Here is a 7,220-nt window from a genome sequence, read left to right as displayed (position 1 = left end):
GGGAATAATATGGTATTTAATAGACAAGGCTAGGGAAATTAAAGATGATTTGTATTAAGAGGTGTCTTACTTGATAGTAGCCAAACGATAAGCACAAGGATGTGAGTTAATTATTTGTTCACTGGTAGACTACCTTACCATCTTTTCCATTGATGGGAATAATATGGTATTTAATGGACATGATGGAAACGGAGTGCATGCATGAGCGAATGATTGCCTCATTCCTTGGTGCTTATTGTTTTCCTATTTTCATGAGACAACTCATCTTTACCTTCTCCGGCAAACTCATTGACCCTCCCTATACCAATACGACTACTAATAGTGAGGTAGATGGCTATATTTCCTCCTCCTACATGAATATGTCAAGCAACAAAAAGAAACATGAGGATGATCCATTTCAAGTAATTGTAATTTAGGGTTGAATAAAATATATTAAATAAGAAGCCATGCAATGGTTATAATGATATAAATTCTTACATATGTTTTTTACTCCTTGTGGGTGGGATATATAGACTTCATACTAAGTAATGAAAGTGTTGCATTGAGGGGTCTCTTGTCCCATAAATAAAGGTGATATATGATATTCTTAAGGTAATCCTAATTTAGGGTTGAATAAAATGGATTAAATAAGAATCCATACATTGGTTATAATGATGGAGATTCTTAAGGTTTGTGCACCTCATACTAAGTATTCATAGCATTACATTGAGGGGTCTCTAGTCACAAAAATAGGGGTCCCATATATTTAAATTTTTTATTTTTTATTTTAAAACAATTTACTTGTCACTCTATATGGGTAGGGTATGTACACCTCATACTAAGTAGTCAAAGTGTTGCATAGAGTTATCTTGTTGCAAAAATAAGGGGTCTCATATTTTCAATTTTTTTATTTTAAAAGAATTCAATGAGATATCACATGCACATCATTTTATAATTTGTTAATAAATATATTCCTCCTATATGGTTAAACTAAAATTTATGATTATTAATTTTAAGGGTTTATCTTTACTTAAATTTCTTATTCTAGGTTGAATGCTAAACAATGTAACATAAATAAATAAAAATGATACTACCTTGTATGCAAGAGACTAAGTCGTCACTTCAGAAGTATCTAGTATTGTGTATGGGACTAAGTATAAAAGGTATTACAATAAACATGCACAAAGCTAATTATTGGTAAGGTGTTTTTTCATGGTGTCCATTGGATGAGAATAAAGGTATTATTTTGTGGACAAGATGAAAATGCATTAAGTCAATGATTGACTTAGTGCATGGTGCTTAATATATGCACGAGACATGGCCCATATGGGGCACATTGGAGCCTTTAATAAAATAAAGTTTCGTTGGCTATAATCACCTGTGGACTTGATTGTAGTTTTCATAGTTTGTATGTAAATATGACTAATAATTCTTCCTCTATCTTGATTGGTATTAGAATCTAACTCAACCATCTTTATGTCGATTTCCTATTCCAAAATATTGAGGAAAATATATTTTAATTGGATGGACAGGAGTGATATATATATATATCTATATATATATATATATATATATATATATATATAGATATATACACACACATATATATATGTATATATATATATATATATTACTTTTGGAATATTATAAGAATCTACAATTGAGTTATGTTTAGCACTCTAATTTCATGAGAAGAATTAAGTATGTTGACCTTGTCTCTTCCTTGATTGGTCTTGACCTAAATTCCACCTAGAAAAGTTGTGTATTTTTATTTTTTCCCATAATTTTTTTTTAAATCCCACCACAATTATTGTTGTTGATGTTATTCATGAACATCCTCAGGTTTTGCAGGTTACCCATAACTCTGGCAGCTTTAACCTATTATGTCAAGAGACATCAACCTTGGTTCCACTAGTACTAGATGGAGGAAAACACTAAGAACCATGTATTGATCCAATCATTGTCTCAATTATTTTTCATAGTGTTCATTGGATGAGAACAAAAATAGTATTCAATGGACAATATGAAAACACACTCAGAAAATGATTGACTTAGTGCATGGTGCTTAATATTTTCCCTTGAAATGGCCCTTGTGGGGCACATTCGAGTCTTTAAGTAGATAAATTTTGGTTGGCTATAATCACTTGTGGACTTGATTGTATTTCTTACATTTTGTAGCTAAATGTAACTATAATTCTTCCTCTCTCTCTCTTGGTCTTATACTCTAACTCAACCATTGTTGATTGCCTATTCCAAAATATTTAGGAAAATATTTTGGAATTGGATGGACATCATATATATCTATATATATATATATATATATATATATATATATATATATATATATATATATATATATATATATATATATATATATATATATATATATATATATATATATATCTATATATATATATATATATATATATATATATATATATATATATATATCCAATTTCAATGTTTTTTCCAAAATTTACAATCCGATCATGTTTAGCATTGTAATTTCATTGGAATAATTAAGTATGTTGACATTGTCTCTTCCTTGATTGGTCTTGAATTTAATTCCACCTAACAAAGTTGTGTATGTTGATTTTTTTCTAGAAAAATGTCTAAAATTCCACCACAATTATTGTTGTTGATGTTAGTATTGGAAAACCCTTGGTTGTCCAGGTTACCCATAACTTTGGCAGCCATAATGTATTCCACCATTGGGTATATGCTAGATGTGCTTTTTCATAGTCCAGAATGCAAAATATTGTAACCTAGCAACAACAAAAATATACTAATTACATCCATCATATATCCATCTTAACTCATAAATCTATATATGTGATCTTTTGTGAAGGAGCAAATCCTTCATTTGCAAATTCCCCCCCTTTCATAAAGAAGAAACAATTTAAAAAACAAAATTCTCTATGATCACACTATAATCTATACCTATAGATATTCCCCTTGCATTCATGCTTCTAAAACAAGGTATTTGGTGAAGAACTTGGAATTTTGGTAAATTTTGTGCATGATGTTAGACCTCTTGGGTGGGCAGTTTCACTCACCTAGCATTTCTACTAGTGACAATTTTTGAAATTTTTCTTGTATTAGAGATTCCCTTAAATTGATAACAATTTTTTTTACAACCAAATAGAGAGTTGAATTGTTGTAGATAGAACATAATTGAAAGAAACTTAATGAGACCCTACATTAGATCATAAAGATTGAGACCCTTTAGTAGATCATCATTTGGTGATTATCATGATGATAAAGTGGGGAAGACCGACCATGTTTGGAACATTTTCCACATGTTAGCTCATAAATATTCTTCAATGGGTGTGTTTCCGTCACTAAAAATCAATGCACATGCATCATCAAGAATTGGATTATTCACCATCTCACAACAATATCAGGAACCAAGAATTGGATTATTATTTGAAATCTAACAATAATATTAGTAATTAGTGATCCCAACACTCATCACCCTCTTCCTTGTATTCCAATTTTGTTGAGCATTACTTAACATTAATGTTCCCACCAAAGTACGAGGATGTTGAATTTAACTTGATTGCATATGCCAGGAATATTATAGAATCCAACGACCAAGAGAAAAGTGAGTTGTTTGATATTGCTCATATCTAGTAGATTTTGGAATATTCTAGGAATCTATAATTAAGATAAGGGTGGTAGCTATCCTTATCACAATTGCAATATTCCTAAAATATTCCAAAAACTGACAGATAGGAGCAAGGTCAAAGAATTGAATTTTCTCTTATCGCCAAAGTCTAGAATATTCCTAGAATCTACAATTGAGTTAACATTAGCACCTATGACCATCCTTATCTTGATTGTAGATTCCTGGAATATCCCAAAATATGACAGATATGAGCAAGTCAAACAATTGACTTTTGTCTTATTTGTCATATTTCAAAATATTCTTGGAATGTGTATTTGAGTTAGGTTAAACACCTTCCTCCATTCGTATCTCAAGTGCATATTCCTAGAATATTCTAGACAAACATATAGGAACAATGTCAAACAATTAACTTTTCTCATGTCCATCAAATTCCAAAATATTCTTGAAATTTGCAATAGAGTTAAGTTAATTTAAATTGACTATGGATTCTAGGAATATTTTGGAATCTGATGGATAGAAGAAAAGGTGATGAAATTAACTCAATTGAAAACATTAGGAATATTTTGGAATATGACGGACAAGAGAAAAATCAATTGTTTGACCTTGCTCCTATCTATCATATTTGGAATATTCCAAGAACATGCAATCGAGATAAGAATGGAGGAAGAGAAGTGGAACAACATAGAGTCTCATACCTACTACTTAATATATAATTATTTTTATGCATTTTGTGATGTGGTCATATAAGGATGACATTTGATACACGTGATACTGATAGTAGGTAGTTGATCCCAGAGTTGATGCACTTGATGCTTAGCTTTCTTTCTACTTGAGTTTCTCTCACTCCCAATATGAGACAATCTCATGTACCCATCGAGGGATAATAAATCGTCCCCATGTTCTATACCCTCAAACCTCCAACTCACTTACCGGTAATGCTACTAGGCTCTTATGCTCCTTGTGATCCAAATATAGTGGAGAAGCCACCTCTTTGCTTCCTGAATTCACCCTATCAATAAGTTCTCCTTGGTCCCCCTAACCAGCCTAAAGAGAGTCCGTCCATTGGAGTGAAGAAACAAAAGATTGTTGCTGAAATCCTATCCCTTGGATAATGTTCCTTTATTAAGCCAACATTCTATGGAAGTGGGAAAATAATTGGCTCACTTCATAGTGCTTATTATTTTCCTATTGTCAAGTAGGTTACCTCACAAATAACTCATATTTACCTTCTATGGCCTTGTCCATTAAATACCATATTATTCCCATCTAATGGATAACATGGAATGATAATGAGTTGGTTTGTCCATTGAATTCCACTTTATTCTCATCCAATAAATAAGATGGAAAAGAATTGAGCCTATCATAAGCTCATTGAATGATGCTTATTGTTTACCCTCTGAGGGTATGCTTGCATAGAATGTTGGCATAATAATATGGAAGTGAAAAAATAATGTGTATAAGATGGTTGACCATCCTTATCTCGATTGTCAATTCTTGGAATATTCCAAAATCTGACAAATAGGAGTGAGGTCAAACAATTGATTTTCTTTTTGTTTGCTAGATTTCAAAATATTCCCAAAATCCATAATCGAGTTAACTTCAGCACCTACGACCATATTTATCTCAATTATGGATTCTTGGAATATCCCATAATTTGATGGATAGGGGCAATGTCAAACAATTGAATTTTCTCATGTCCATAATATTCTAGAATATTCTTGGAATCTACAATTGAGTTAAGTTTAGCACCTTCCTCCACCCTTATTTCGATTACATATTCCTGGAATATTCCATAGTTTGAGGGATAGGAGCAAGGTCAAACAATTGACTTTGATTTTTTCCATGAGATTCCAAAATATTCTGAAATTTTTTGGATTCTGAAGGAAAAAAGAAAAGGGAAGGAACTTAACTCGATTGCAAATTTTTAGAATATTTTTGAATTTGACAAGTATTGGCAAATTCAATTGTTTGACCTTGCTCATATCCGTCATATTTTGGAATATTAAAGGAATATACAATTGAGATAAGGATGGAAGAAGAGATGTGGAACAATATACATTCTCATACATCTGACTTGACCAACATGGTCACACTCAATCTTATAATTATTGTTATGAATTGTGTGATGCCATTGTATAAGGACAATGGAAGATTATTGTTGAAAGCATGTCATCTTGAAATAGTGGACCTCAAGTCCTAGGCTAGTTGTCGAAATTGAGGCATGCTTTATAAGTGGAATTAGGATCTTAGTGCTTGAGAATCAGGTTACTTGCAGACATAGTTATTTTTCTTGTCAACATTGTGATTTGCAGAGAAAATGGTGCCTTTAGTGGATTACTTCCCAATAGAAACTAGTTGGCTCCCCAAACATGACTCATTTCTATCCATGTATATGATTCTTCTAGTACTTTAATTCATCTCCAAGTTAGGAAGTTAGCAGTAGAATTGTTAACCTTTGATTTTTGAATCACAAGGGTCTTGCACACACATTTTCCAGATGCATGACTCTCACGTCACCATCTTTTTATTTGTATTCAATGAGAATGGAGACCTAGTATACCATGGAGCCTTCATTCAGATAGTTTCCTACACTAAATAACATCACAAAAGAATTCCAATCAAGGAATATCATAACTAAATGTGAGTGTTGCATGTTATGTGTATGTGTTTTATACGATTTGTAAAGAACGAGAAACTCTCTAGAGTTGAGAAGCACTCAGGTTTTTCCATGAGTGGCCATACGAAAAAATTCAACTCCGTTTATATTAAAATGTGTTCTACCAAACACATAGTATCTTCTTGGCCATTCATTAGTAATCACAACAGTTATAGGTTTCTTAGAGCATAATCCTTTCTCCATGCACTTAACTTTCAGTTTCCATGAATGAACAATAATTTGGTAAAGAATAACTAAAAAGCATACAATCATTGTTGGTCTGAGTATTTTTATATTCATTGGTTACTTTTTTACATGCTCCACAAACCTCTCCTCTGAATAAAATAGGGATTACAATTCCTGCTCTCACTCTCAACTGCATTGCAACAAGAGTTAATCCAATTTAATAAAAATTAATGGATAGAATTGAACATGTGGAGTGACATAGGGAAAATTACACAATATACCATTGCTTCCATCACCATCTGGACTACCATACAAAGTGTCCATAGTAGGACACCATTCCAAGTCATCCCTATTAAGCTTAGTCTGTTCCAAACCCAAAACTGCTTCCTTGGATGAAAACTACAACAATAATAAAAGAAAAATGCAATTACTTTAACAAAGACATTGGGAACTAGCAGCCACTGAAGCCTAAGTGTCTAGCTCATGACAATGAAAATAAAATAACCAAGAAAGCAATGAAGAGAAAAGGAACAACAAACCCAAATTTATTATTTCAAAGATGAGAGCTTTAGGAGGGAATTTATAGTTTCATATCCCATCCCTCCAGAATAACTATCAACTTCTTTTAAATTTTCTTGAAATCTAGGGTGCAAAGTGGCCCAAATCAGCAACAACCATAAAACTTGATCGATGGATGGTACTCAACCTGCAGTGATAATTTTTATTTTTACCTAGAAAACCAAGCAGAAGCACATGATCTCAAATTGGATA

At 32.1% G+C, this 7,220-nt stretch overlaps 1 pseudogene; it reads right to left on the bottom strand.

The window, feature by feature from the left end:
• Nucleotides 1–5,808: 5,808 nt before the first annotated feature.
• Nucleotides 5,809–6,934, bottom strand: LOC149141341 (expansin-B16-like; annotated as a pseudogene).
• Nucleotides 6,935–7,220: the final 286 nt, after the last annotated feature.

Source organism: Pinus tabuliformis, chromosome X, assembly GCF_031772625.1.
Source record: "Pinus tabuliformis cultivar Carrire ecotype Pingquan chromosome X, CPIR1, whole genome shotgun sequence".
Classification (NCBI taxonomy): Eukaryota; Viridiplantae; Streptophyta; class Pinopsida; order Pinales; family Pinaceae; genus Pinus; species Pinus tabuliformis.
Note: the sequence above shows the minus strand (reverse complement) of the source record. Positions and strands in the feature narration are given on the sequence as shown.